At 51.4% G+C, this 13,853-nt stretch overlaps 1 long non-coding RNA gene across 1 annotated transcript; it reads left to right on the top strand.

Moving 5' to 3' along the window:
- The first annotated feature begins 10,713 nt into the window (after positions 1-10,713).
- Positions 10,714-13,483, top strand: LOC140724225 (uncharacterized). Its single transcript, XR_012098070.1, has 2 exons — positions 10,714-10,829; positions 13,271-13,483. It is a non-coding gene; the product is annotated as an uncharacterized lncRNA (long non-coding RNA).
- Positions 13,484-13,853: the final 370 nt, after the last annotated feature.

Raw genomic sequence — 13,853 nt, 5'->3', positions numbered from 1 at the left:
CTCTTCTACGTTAACCCATCTCTCTCTATCCACTCTCCCTCCTTTTCCACTCTCCCTTTCCCTCTGTCCATCTCTCCCGCTCCACTCTCCCTCCTTCCCCACGCTCCCGTTCCTTCTGCCTACCTCTCCACTCCCACTCCTTCCCCACTCTCCCCTTTCCCTTCGTCCATCTCTCCCTCTGCACTCCCTCCTTCCCCACTCTCCCCTTTCCCTTCGTCCATCTGTCCCTCTCCACTCTCCCTCCTTCCCCACTCTCCCCTTTCCCTCTGTCCATCTCTCCCTCTCCACTCTCCCTCCTTCCCTACTTTCCCTTTCCCTCTCTCCATCTCTCACTCTCCACTCTCCCTCCTTCCCCTCTCTCCACTCTCCCTCCTTCCCCTCTCTCCACTCTCCCTCCTTCCCCTCTCTCCACTCTCCCTCCTTCCCCTCTCTCCCCTTTCCCTCTATACATCTCTCCCTCTCCACACTCCCTCCTTCCCCACTCTCCCCTTTCCCTCTGTCTATCTCTCCCTCTCCACTCTCCCTCCTTCCCCACTCTCCCCTTTCCCTCTGCCCATCTCTCCCTCTCCACTCTCCCTTCATCCCCACTCTCCCCTTTCCCTGTGTCTACTCCCAACATTTTGTGGGCGTATTCCGGACGGGTGTGCAAAGGTTTGGGACAACTGTACAACTGCGCCACACAGGGTTGAGTAAACCTTTGTCAAGTAGATGGGAAAGGGTCTATAATGCTTTGGGATTCCGCTGGGACTGCTGACTCAGCGTGATATTTATAACTGACCTGGATGAGGAAGTGGAGGGATGTGTTAGTAAATTTCCTGATGACACTAAGTTTAGCGGTGTTGTGGATAGCGAGGAGGGCTCTCAGAGGTTACAACGGGACATCGATAGGATGCAAAACTGGGCTGAGAAGTGGCAGATGGAGTTCAACCCAGAGAAGTAAGAGGTGGTTCATTTTGGCAGGTCAAATATGATGGGAGAATATAGTATTACTGGTAAGACTCTTGGCAGTGTGGAGGATCAGAGGGCCCTTGGGGACCGAGTCCATAGGACGCTCAAAGCAGCTGCGCAGGTTGACTCTGTGGTTAAGAAGGCGTACGGTGTGTTGGCCTTCATCAATCGTGGAACTGAATTTAGGAGCCGAGAGGTAATGTTACAGCTATATAGGACCCTGGTCAGACCCCACTTGGAGTTCTGTGCGCAGTTCCTGGTCGCCTCACTACAGGAAGGATGTGGAAACCATAGAAAGGGAGCAGAGGAGATTTACAAGGATGTTGCCTGGAATGGGGAGCATGCCTTATGAGAATAGGTTGATCTTTTCTCCTTGGAGCGACGGAGGATGAGAGGTGACCTGATAGAGTTGTACAAGATGATTAGAGGCATTGATCGTGTGGATAGTCAGAGGCTTGTCTCCAGGGCTGAAATGGCCGGCACTAGAGGGCACAGTTTTAAAAGGTGCTTGGAAGTAGGTACAGAGGAGATGTCGGGGGTAAGTTTTTTTACGCAGAGGGTGGTGAGTGCGTGGAATGGGCTGCCGGCGGTGGAGGTGGAGGCGGAAACGGTAGGGTCTTTCAGGAGACTCCTGGATGGCTACATGGAGCTTAGCGAATTAGAGGGCTGTGGGAATGCCGACGTAGTTCTGAGGTCGCGTCATGGTCACACAGGGAGAGTCAAGGGTCAGCGGACATCGGTGCACAAGGGCTGGGCGCGCACACACACAGATTCACACACATCGTGCATGGCGGATGATATTGAAGGCAGATTTAACTCAGATGACAGGTCTCGGCGCACAGAGTTGGGACTCGGACTGTTAACAGTGTCGGGAGACAGAGGGGCCTCCGTGCACAATGCAGGGAACGCACTGAATTGTGGAGAGTTTCGAGCGTCTGGGGTGGGGGGGGACACCGGTGCGCGTGTCGGACAAAGGCCGCGAACGGTGAGGTCGTGTCAAGGAATGGAGGGACCTCAGCGTGCAAGGGTAGGGGGCGACACACCCGCCGACCCGGGAAACTCTGGCGACGTTCTGGTCAATGCCGGGAGTCAACGGGAGCGTCTAGTCCGCTCCCTTTGAGAGACGCATCGAACTCTAATCTCTCTCCTCTCTCCGCCGCGCCGCTCACTCACAAACACCACATAGGAATCAGCCGTGCGTGTCAGCCTGTCTCCTGAACGTCTGTGGAACGGGAACAGAATGTGCCGACCCGTCTCCGCCTTGTGGAGTGAACAAGGACGGGCTCCGCCCTCTGGAGCACCTCCTTCCCAGCGCCCCGAGTCTCTGACCGTGTCATTGATGACGTGTCCAGTGACATCTCACCACATAAATACGCCGGCCGTCTCGGGGGGGCAGCTTATTCCAGCGTGAACAGGCGCTCCTGAACGATCTGCATCCTCGGGCAACTTCCAACATGACTCCTTCCGTGAAAACCTTCGCCCTCCTCTCCATCCTGTTGGTACTCGCTTACTGCGTGGCTCTCAACAGTAAGTTCTTGCCTCAATTTTAGCTTCTCGCGTGTCGGGACCCTCGCTCCGGGCAGCGAGGGTATGGGGGAGGTGGAGAGGGTCTGTGGGCCCGGGAGCTGTGGCGGTTCAGAGAAAGATAATGGGAGAATAGGACTTATTAAGTATACCGCAGTAGACGGCCTCTGAAAGAGGTGGCTCAAAAGATCGGGGAGGGATTAATAACCATAGGTCTCGCACTGTCAGTATAAGCATATAACAATTACAGCACGGAAACAGGACATCTCGGCCCTTCTAGTCCATGCCGAACGCTTACTGTCTCCTAGACCCACCAAACTGCACTCAGCCCATAACCCTCCATTCCTTTCCTGTCCATATACCTATCCAATTTTACTTTAAATGACAATACCGAACCTGCCTCTACCGCTTCTACTGGAAGCTCATTCCCCACAGCTACCACTCTCGGAGTAAAGAAGTTCCCCTTCGTGTTACCCTAAAGTTTTGCCCCCATAACTCTCAACTCATGTCCTCTTGTTTGAATCTCCCCTACCCTCAGCGGAATAAGCCAATCCACGTCAACTCTACCCATCCCCCACATAATTTTAAATACCTCGATCAAGTGCCCCCTCAACCTTCAACGCTCTAAAGAGACATTTATATCAGCCCTGTCCCAGGAGAGGTTAGACGGAGGTAAAACGAAGCATAGTGGAGCTCAGGAAAGTAAGGGAGACGAAGCACATCTAGTGTTGTCAAGGAACGGAACTTTGAACCATGCCCATAAGATACCCCTAGATGAACATTTTGGAGTGAGGAAGGAGGTTATGGAGCCACAGAGCCGAGATGAGAAACAGATGGGGCAGCTAGAAGGTCCAGGGTTGGACACTGGTAGCTTGAAAGAGCTGTTTGCAGTTGAAGATTTAAGTGTGTTCCCGATGATATGAGGGCAGTTCTAGAATGAAAAGGATGCCGCTACCTTGAGGGAGTCTGCTGGGTTAGCAGACGAGGTTGTTGTAACCCGCAAGGTTGTGATTACTCCGGAGGGGAGTTGCCCATATAGTAGCTGGGAGGATCAGGGGAACTTGGAATTTGAAAGAGGGACTGGTATTAAAGCCTAGGAGACGCAGATGTCCCGTTTGCTTGTGTTCAGGATGTGAAGGATGTGGATGCACAGGGTAGTGAACCTTGCGTTGAAACTCAGAACGGGTCTGAGGGATCTGATTTTGGTTAAAAAGGAATGCAGTCCTTTTGGGTCAGATGGACTTGGTTCAGTGAAGAAAGGGTTAACCTTGGCACCTGTAGAAAGTGAGGATTCTCAGCCACTTGTGTTAGAAGTTAATGAGGAGATGAAAGCTGGTGAGATGAATATTATTGAAGAAAAAGGGTAAAGTATTTTTCCTAGACTTCTGAATAAAGAAAACTTAAGGTCGGTTTGGTTTCAGAACTGTTGATCAAAGTGAAGGGACCGTTAACTGAACAATGGCTTGTTAACAAGGTGCCTGCGAGTCAATTACAGTTTGTTTTGAAATTTAAGGATAAACAACTTGCTGATGTTGTTCAAGTTTGTGATTTGGAGAGACAGAACCTGAAGTGTTGTTTTGACCAAGAGGGATCACCTGCAGATGTTATAAACGGGAGACTAATAGAAATAAAGATCCTGAAGATAAAATTAATGACCTGCTTGAAAATTAATGAGCGGTGTGGAAGTTCAGCAAATGGGCTGAGTTTGGAAAACATTGGTGATAAGCCAGCACCTGCGAAGGGAGTCAGTGAAGGACTAATCTGGGCTGGTCAGCCAGCTAACCACGTGAGGGTTAAGTGGAAAAGGGGCAAGGGTTGACCAAATGCCACTTTGACTGACAGGATCTGGTTTTGCAGGAATTTGATTTTGTGTTGTGTGTGACAAAGCCTGTGAATAATAAAGACCACATCAGAGTAGATTGACTGAATGTTAAGTTTAAAAGCGAAATGGAGATTAGCATTTATGCCTCGGATGGTAGGCTATTGAGAGGGTATTCGAGGGGGGTGTACAGGATGATGAGGGTATAGACTGGGTAAATCCGAGCTGGAGGGGAATTTTCTTCACTCAGAGGGCCGACAGATTGAGGGAAGGGTCGCCGACGCCAGCACTCCGTGCCGGCCCTGATTTGGAAGTTGAGGGACATTTGTATCGGTACACGGTTGGCAGGGGTCTGGAGGGCAATTGTCTCGGGGCAGATCGACGGAAGCAGGCGCGTTAAGTGGTTCGGCACGGACTGTGTGGGCCGAAGGGCCTGTTTTGTTTTTTACTTTATGACTCTCTCACCTCCTCTCGTCCCCTCCCGATCTTACCCCCACACTCTCGCTCACTCACTCCTCTCGTCCCCTCCAGTCCTATCCCTCCACTCGCTCTCTCTCACTCACTCCTCTCGTCCCCTCCCAGTCCTACCCCGCACTCGCTCTCTCTCACTCACTCCTCTCGTCCCCTACCAGTCCTACCCCTCCACTCACTCTCTCTCTCACTCACTCCTCTCGGCACACTTCATTGCTCCCTCTCTCCCCCTCTCCCCAACGTCTCCTCCCTCTTACAGCCCACTCCTCGCTGCCCCTCATTGTCCCTCTCCCTCCCTTTTCCTGACTCCCACAAGCCATCCCGCGCTCTCCCCCGTTCCCCTCGTCCTCTTTCCGCACCCTCCCGCCCACTCAGTTCCTCTCACTATATCTCTCTATCTCTCTGTCTCTGTCTCTCTCCCACTCACTAACTCTCTCCATCTCTCCCAGCGGCCAGTTCCGCGCTATGTAGTGACATTGGAGGAAGGTGTGCTGCGGAGTGCCCCGGGCCCATCATCTCCGCTGACTGCCCCGGATCCGGTCTCCACTGCTGTTATTAGACCCCCGAGGAGTTTCCGGCGCCCTGCCTTCTCAGACGGTTCCAGAGAGACCCCCGGCCTCCCGGAAAGTTACCCGGAAATAAAGCAGTGCAGCTGAACAGTCTCAGCCGGATCGTCGACTGTTTATTCCACTCCAAGGGCTCCGCCTGACCTGCCGAGTGGGCGGAGAGGGATGGGGTGGGTTAGGGAGGGTGCGCATTGGAAGGAGGAGGGTTCCGTTACTGGGGAGAAGGGAGGAAGGAGGAAGGATGAGGGGTGATTTGGTTGACGGACAGTGGTCACCGGCATTCCACCCACCCCAAGTGGGTTGTGAATTACACCCTTCCCTCTCCGCTCAACTCCTCCCTCTATCCTTAACCACCCTCTACTTCCTCCCCTCTTCTGCCTCTCCATCCCTCTCTACCCATCTTCTCTCTTTTTTTTCTCTCCTTCACCTCCCTTCCTCGCTCGTCTCTTTCTCCACTCTTCTTTCAACTGCCCCGCTCCCCCTATCTTTGTCTTTCTCGCCCGTCACCCTTCCACCCCATTCACTCCCTTTCAAACCCTCTCTTTCGAACACTCTGATTCTCTCCACGCTTCCCCTTGCGCTTTAAACCCCCGTCTCCCCCCTCTACAACTCTCCCCTCCAGCAAGAACCTTCCGTCTCATCATTCTCTTCATCTCCCCTCTATTCCTTCCCCTTTCTGACACACACCCTTGCCCTTCATCTAATCTCTCCTACTTTAACTCATCTCTCCCTCTCCACTCTCCCTCCTTACCAACTCTCCCCTATACCTCTGTCCATCTCTCCCTCTCCACTCTCCCTTCTTCCCCACTCTCCCCTTTCCCTATGTCCCTCTCCCTCTCCACTCACCCTCCTTCCCCATTCTCCCCTTTCCCTATGTCCATCTCTCCCTATGCACTCTCACTTCATCCCACCCTCCCCTTCCCCTCTGTCCATCTCTCCCTCTCCAATCTTCCTCCTTCCCCACTCTCCGCTTTCCCTCTGTCCATCTCTCCTTCTTTCCCGACTCTCCCCTTTCCCTCTGACTATTTCTCCCTATCCACTCACCCTCTTTCCTCACTCCCCACTTTCCTTTGTCCATCTCTCTCTATCCACTCTCCCTCCTTCCTCACAGCCCTTTCCCTCTGACAATCTCTCCCTCTCCACTCTCCCTCCTTTCCCACTCTTCCCTTTCCCTGTCCATCTCTCCCTCCTTTCCCACTCTCCCCTTTCCCTTCGTCCATATCCCATATCCACTCTCCCTCCTTCCCCACTCTCCCCCTTTTCCTCTGTCTATCTCTCCTTCTCCACTCTCCCTCCTTCCGCCACACTCCCCTTTCACTCTGTCCATCTCCCATATCCACTCTCCCTCCTTCCCCACTCTCAACTTTCCTCTGTCTACCTCTCGCTCTCCACTCTCCCTCCTTCCGCACACTCCCCCTTTCCCTCTGTCCATCTCTCCGTCTCCACACTCCCTCCTTCCCCACTCTCCCCTTTCCCTCTGAACATCTCTCCCTCTCCACTCTCCCCACGTCCCCACTCTCCCCTTTCCTCTGAACATCTCGCCCTCTCCACTCTCCCTCCTTCCCCACTCTCCCCCTCTCCCTCTGTCTATTCCCAACATTTTGTGGGCGTAATTTCGGACGGGTGTGCAAAGGTTTGGGACAACTGTACAACTACGCCACACTGGGTGAGTAAAACTTTCTCAAGTAGATGGGAAAGGGTCTATAATGCTTTGGGATTCAGCTGGGACTGCTGACTCATCGTGATATTTATAACTGACCTGGATGAGGAAGTGGAGGGATGTGTTAGTAAATTTCCTGATGACACTAAGGTCGGAGGTGCAGTGGATAGTGTGGAGGGCTGTCGGAGGTTACAACGGGATATCGATAGGATGCAAAACTGGGCTGAGAAGTGGCAGATGGAGTTCAACCCAGAGAAGTGAGAGGTGGTTCATTTTGGTAGGTCAAATATGATGGCAGAATATAGTATTAATGGTAAGACTCTTGACAGTGTGGAGGATCAGAGGGATCTTGGGGTCCGACTCCATAGGACGCTCAAAGCAGCTGTGCAGGTTGACTCTGTGGTTAAGAAGGCGTACGGTGTATTGGCCTTCATCGATCGTGGGATTGAGTTTAGGAGCCGAGAGGTAATGTTACAGCTATGTAGGACCCTGGTCAGACCCCACTTGGAGTACTGTGCTCAGTCCTGGTCGCCTCACTACAGGAAGGATGTGGAAACCATAGAAAGGGAGGTATAGGTGATTTACAAGGATGTTGCCTGGATTGGGGAGCATGCCTTATGAGAACAGGTTGAGTGAACTCGGCCTTTTCTACTTGGAGTGACGGAGGATGAGAGGTGACCTGATAGAGGTGTACAAGACGAGGAGAGGTATTGATCGTGTGGGATAGTCAGAGGCTTGTCCCCAGGGCTGAAATGCCCAGCACTAGAGGGCAGAGTTTTAAAAGGTGCCTGGAAGTAGGTACAGAGGAGATGTCGGGGGTAAGTTTTTTTACGCAGAGGGTGGTGAGTGCGTGGAATGGGCTGCCGGCGGCGGAGGTGGAGGCGGAAACGGTAGGATCTTTCAGGAGACTCCTGGATGTCTACATCTACAGCTTAGAGAAATAGAGGGCTGTGGGAAAGCCGAGGTAGTTCTGAGGTCGCGTCATGGTCACACACGGGGAGTGTCAAGGGTCAGCGGGACATCGGTGCCCAAGGGTAGGCGGGATCACACACAGATTCCAACACATCGTGCATGGCGGATGATGTTGAAGGCAGATTTAACTCAGATGACAGGTCTCGGGCGCACAGAGTTGGGACTCGGACTGTTAACAGTGTCGGGAGACAGTGGGGCCTCCGTGCACAATGCAGGGAACGCACTGAATTGTGGAGAGTTTCGAGCGTCGGGGGGTGGGGGGGACACCGGTGCGCAAGTGTCGGACAAACGCCGCGAACGGTGGGTCGTGTCGAGGAACGGAGGGACCTCAGCGTGCAAGGGTAGGGGGCACACACCCGCCGACCCAGGAAAGTCAGGCGACGTTCTGGTCAATGCCCGGAGTCAACGGGAGCCTCTCGTCCGCTCCCTCTGACAGACGCATCGAACTCTAATCTCTCTCCTCTCTCCACCCTGCCGCTCACTCACAGACACAACATAGAAACATAGAAAATAGGTGCAGGTTGGCCATTCGGCCCTTCGAGCTTGCACCGCCATTCAGTATGATCATGGCTGATCATCCCAACTCAGAACCCTGTACCTGCTTTCTCTCCATACCCCCGGATCGCTTTAGCCACAAGGGCCATATCTAACTCCTGCGTAAATATAGCCAATGAACCGGTCTCAACTGTTTCCTGTGGCAGAGAATTCCACAGATTCTCTACTCTCTCTGTGAAGAAGTTTTTCCTCATCTCGGTCCTAAAAGGTTTCCCCTTTATACTTAAACTGTGACCCTTCGTTCTGGAATTCCCAACATCGGAAACAATCTTCCTGCATCTAGCTTTTAGAATTTTATACGTTTCAATAAGATCCCCTCTCAATCTTCTTCATTCCACTGAGTATAAGCCTAGCTTCGTCCAGCTTCGCCCAGCTTCGTGTCATCCGCAAACGTGGAGATGCTGCATTTAATTACCACGACTAAATCATTAATATATATTGTAAACAACTGGGGTCCCAGCACTGAGCCTTGCGGTACCCGACTAGTCACTGCCTGCCATTCTGAAAAGGTCCCGTTTACTCCCACTCTTTGCTTCCTGTTTGCCAACCAATTCTCTATCCACATCAATACCATACCCCCAGTACCGTGTGCTTTAGTTTGCACACTAATCTCCTGGGTGGGACCTTGTCAAAAGCCTTTTGAAAATCTAAATGTACCACATTCACTGGCTCTCCCCTATCCACGCTACTAGTTACATCTTCAAAATATTCTATAAGATCGTCAGACATAATTTTCCTTTCACAAATCCATGCTGAATTTGTCCGATGATTTCACCTCTTTCCAAATGCGCTGTTATCACATCTTTCATAACCGACTCTAGCATTTTCCCTACCGCTGATGTCAGGTTAACCGGTCTATAATTCCCCGGTTTCTCTCTCCCTCCTTTTTTAAAAAGCGAGGTTACATTAGCCACCCTCCAAACCTCAGGAACTAATCCGGAATATAAGGAGTTTTTAAAAATTATCAGTAATGCATCCACTATTTCTTGGGCTCCTTCCTTAAGCACTCTGGGATGCAGACCATCTGGCCCTGGGGATTTATCTGCCTTTAATCCCTTCAATTTACCTACCACCACTTCCCTACTAACATGTATTTCCCTCAGTTCCTCCATCTCACTAGACCCCCGGTCCCCTACTATTACTGGAAGATTATTTATATCCTCCTTAGTGAAGACAGAACCAAAGTAGTTATTCAATTGGGCTGCCATGTCTTTGTTCCCTGTGATCAATTCACCTGTTTCTGACTGTAAAGGACCTACATTTGTCTTGACCAATCTTTTTCTTTTCAGATATCTATAAAAGCTTTTACAGTCAGTTTTTATGTTCCCTGCCAGCTTTCTCTCATAATCTTTTTTCCCTTTCTTAATTAAGCCCTTTGTCCTCCTCTGCTGGACTCTGAATTTCTCCCAGTCCTCGGGTGTGCCGCTTTTTCTGGCTAATTTATATGTTTCTTTTTTGGACTTGATACTATCCCTAATTTCCCTTGTCAGCCAACGGGTGCACCACCTTCCCTGGTTTATTCTTTTGCCAAACTGGGATGAACTATTGTTGTGGTTCTTCCATGCGATCTTTAAATGCTTGCCATTGCATATCCACCATCAACCCTTTAAGTATCATTAGCCAGTCTATCTTCGCTAATCCACGTCTCATCCCTTCAAAGTTACCCTTCTTTAAGTTCAGAACCTTTGTTTCTGAATTAACTATGTCATTCTACATCGTAATGAAGAATTCCACCATATTATGGTCACTCTTACCCAAGGGGCCTCGCCCGACAAGATTGCTAACTAACCCTTCCCCATTACTCAATACCCAATCTAGAATGGGGCCTGCTCTCTAGTTGGTTCCTCGACATGTTGGGTCAGAAAACCATCCCGCATACATTCCAAGAAATCCTCTTCCTCAGCTCCCTTACCAATTTGTTTCAACCAATCTACATGTAGGTTGAAGTTACCCATTATAACTACTGTTATATTGGAATCAGCCGTGTGTTGTCAGCCTGTCTCCTGAACGTCTGTGGAACGGGAACAGAATGTGCCGACCCGTCTCCGGCTTGTGGAGTGAACAAGGACGGGCACCGCCCTCCGGAGCACCTCCTTCCCAGCGCCCCGAGTCTCTGACCGTGTCATTGATGACGTGTCCAGTGGCTTCTCACCACATAAATACGCCGGCCGTCTCGGGGTGAGCTTATTCCTGCGTGAACAGGCGCTCCTGAACGATCTGCATCCTCGGGCAACTTCCAACATGACTCCTTCGGTGAAAACCTTCGCCCTCCTCTCCATCCTGTTGGTGCTCGCTTACTGCGTGGCTCTCGGCAGTAAGTTCTTGCCTCAATTTTAGTTTCTCGCGTGTCGGGCCCCTCGCTCCGGGCAGCGAGGGGAGGGGGGAGGCGGAGATGGTCTGGGGGTCCGGGAGCTGTGGCGGGTCAGAGAAAGATAATGGGAGAATAGGAATTATTAAGTGTACCGCAGTAGACGGCCTCTGAATGCGGTGGCTGAGAAGTTCGGAGAGGGCTTAGTGACCATATAACAATTACAGTATGCAAACAGATGGGGCAGCTAGAAGGTCCAGGGTTGGACACTGGTAGCTTGAAAGAGCTGTTTGCAGTTGAAGAATTTAAGTGTGTTCCCGATGATATGAGGGCAGTTCTAGAATGAAAAGGATGCCGCTACCTTGAGGGAGTCTGCTGGGTTAGCAGACGAGGTTGTTTTAACCCGCAGGGTTGAGATTACTCTGGAGGGGAGTTGCCCAGAGAGTAGCTGGGAGGATCAGGGGAACATGGAATTTGAAAAGGGGACTGGTATTAAAGCCTAGGAGACGCAGATGTCCCGTTTGCTTGTGTTCAGGATGTGAATGATGTGGATGCACAGGGTACTGAACCTTGCGTTGAAACTCAGAAAGGGTCTGAGGGATCGGATTTTGGTTAAAAATGAATGCAGTCCTTTTGTGTCAGATGGACTTGGTTCAGTGAAGAAAGGGTTAACCTTGGCACCTGTAGAAAGTGAGGATTCTCAGTCACTTGTATTAAAGGTTAGTAAGGAGATGAAAGCTGGTGAGATGAATATTATTGAAGAAAAAGGGAAAAGTATTGTTCCTAGACTTCTGAATAAAGCAAATTTAAGGTCGGATTTGGTTTCAGAACTGTTGATCGAAGTGAAGGGACCATTAACTGAATAATGGCTTGTTAACAAGGTGCCTGCGAGTCAATTACAGTTTGCTTTGAAATTTAAGGATAAACAACTTGCTGATGTTGTTCAAGTTTGTGATTTGGAGAGACAGAACCTGAAGTGTTGTTTTGACCAAGAGGGATCACCTGCAGATGTTAAACGGGAAACTAATAGAAATAAAGATCCTGAAAATAAAATTAATGACCTGCTTGAAAATTAATGAGTGGTGTGGAAGTTCAGCAAATGGGTTGAGTTTGGAAAACATTGGTGATAAGCCAGCACCTGTGAAGGGAGTCAGTGAAGGCCTAATCTGGGCTGGTCAGCCAGCTAACCACGTGAGAGTTAAGTGGAAAAGGGGCAAGGGTTGACCAAATGCCACTTTGAATGACAGGATCTGGTTTTGCAGGAATTTGATTTTTTTGTGTGTAACAAAGCCTGTGAATAATAAAGACCACATCATAGTAGATTGACTGAGTGTTAAGTTTAAAAGCCAAATGGAGATTAGCATTTATGCCTCGGATGGTAGGATATTGAGAGGGTATTTGAGGGTGTGTACAGGACGATGACGGTATAGACTGGGTAAATGCGAGCTGGAGGGAATTCTCTTCACTCAGAGGGCAGACAGATTGAGGGAAAGGTCGCCGGCGCCAGCAGTCCGTGCCGGCCTGATTTGGAAGTTTAAGGGACATTTGTATCGGTACACGGTTGGCAGGGGTCTGGAGGGTGATGGTCCCGGGGCAGATCGATGGAAGCAGGCGCGGTAAATGGTTCGGCACGGACTGTGTGGGCCGAAGGGCCTGTGTTGTTTTGTACTTTATGACTCTCTCACCCTCTCTCGTCCCCTCCCGATCTTACCCCCACACGCTCGCTCACTCACTCCTCTCGTACCCTCCCAGTCCTATCCCTCCACTCGCTCTCTCTCACTCACTCCTCTCGTACCCTCCCAGTCCTATCCCTCCACTCGCTCTCTCTCACTCACTCCTCTCGTCCCCTACCATTCCTGACCCCCACCACTCGCTCACTCTCACTCATTCCTCTCGTCCGCTACCAGACCTACCGTCCACTCAGTCTCTCTCTCACTCAGTCCTCTCGGCACACTTCATTGCTCCCTCTCTCCCCCTCTCCCCCACTTGCGTCCTCCCTCTTACAGCCCACTCCCCGCTGCCCCTCATTGTCCCTCTCACTCCCTTTCGCTGACTCTCACAAGCCATCCCGCGCTCTCCTCCTTTCCCTCGTCCTCTTTCCTCACACTCCCACCCACTCAGTTCCTCTCACTATCTCTCTCCCTCTCTCTCCCCCCCCCTCTCTCTCTCTCTCTCTCTCTCACTCTCTGACTCTCTCTCTCTCTCTCTCTCTCTCTCTCTCTCTCTCTCTCTCTCTCTCTCTCTCTCTCTCTCTCTCTCTCTCTCTCCCCCCCCCCTCTCTCTCTCTCTCGCTCTCGCTCTCTCTCTCTCTCACTCTCTCTCTCTCTCTCTCTCACGCTGTCCTCTCTCTCTCTCTCTCTCTCTCTCTCTCTCTCTCTCTCTCTCTCACTCTCTGACTCTCTCTCTGTGTCTCTCTCCCACTCACTAACTCTCTCCATCTCTCCCAGTGGCCAGTTCCGCGCTATGTTGTGACATTGGAGGAAAGTGTGCTGCGGAGTGCCCCGGGCCCATCATCTCCGCTCACTGCCCCGGATCCGGTCTCCACTGCTGTTATTAGACCCCCGAGGAGTTTCCGGCGCCCTGCCTTCTCAGACGGTTCCAGAGAGACCCCCGGCCTCCCGGAAAGTTACCCGGAAATAAAGCAGTGCAGCTGAACAGTCTCAGCCGGATCGTCGACTGTTTATTCCACTCCAAGGGCTCCGCCTGACCTGCCGAGTGGGCGGAGAGGGATGGGGTGGGTTAGGGAGGGGTGCGCATTGGAAGGAGGAGGGTTCCGTTACTGGGGAGAAGGGAGGAAGGAGGAAGGATGAGGGGAGATTTGGTTGACGGACAGTGGTCACCGGCATTCCACCCACCCCAAGTGGGTTGTGAATTACACCCTTCCCTCTCCGCTCAACCTCCCTCTATCCTTAACACCCCTCTACTTCCTCCCCTCTTCTGCCTCTCCATCCCTCTCTACCCATCTTCTCTCTTTTTTTTCTCCTTCACCTCCCTTCCTCGCTCGTCTCTTTCTCCACTCTTCTTTCAACC

This window comes from Hemitrygon akajei, unplaced genomic scaffold (assembly GCF_048418815.1).
Source record: "Hemitrygon akajei unplaced genomic scaffold, sHemAka1.3 Scf000174, whole genome shotgun sequence".
Taxonomy (NCBI): Eukaryota; Metazoa; Chordata; class Chondrichthyes; order Myliobatiformes; family Dasyatidae; genus Hemitrygon; species Hemitrygon akajei.
The sequence above is the reverse complement of the archived record's forward strand: the minus strand, read 5'-3'. Positions and strand labels throughout refer to the sequence as shown.